The sequence below is a fragment of the Carlito syrichta genome, unplaced genomic scaffold, assembly GCF_000164805.1.
Source record: "Carlito syrichta isolate Samal-C Ts95f unplaced genomic scaffold, Tarsius_syrichta-2.0.1 Scaffold303036, whole genome shotgun sequence".
Classification (NCBI taxonomy): Eukaryota; Metazoa; Chordata; class Mammalia; order Primates; family Tarsiidae; genus Carlito; species Carlito syrichta.
The window spans coordinates 311,620-311,833 of record NW_007247132.1 but is presented as its reverse complement, the minus strand read 5'-3'; positions in this window follow the sequence as shown (position 1 = coordinate 311,833).

Below are 214 nucleotides of genomic sequence, written 5' to 3'. Positions count from 1 at the left end.
CATCTGTAGTTCCAGCTACTTGGAAGACTGAGGTGGAAGGATCACCTGAGCCCAACAGGTCAAGGCTGCAGTGGCAGTGAGCGTGCCACTGCACTCCAGTCTGGGTGACAGAGTGAGACTCCAACTCAAAATAAAAAAGAGCAAAAAACTGGAACAAACGCATCTTTTTTTTTTTGAGTTGGAGTCTCCCAAACTGGAGTGCAGTGGCCGCCCC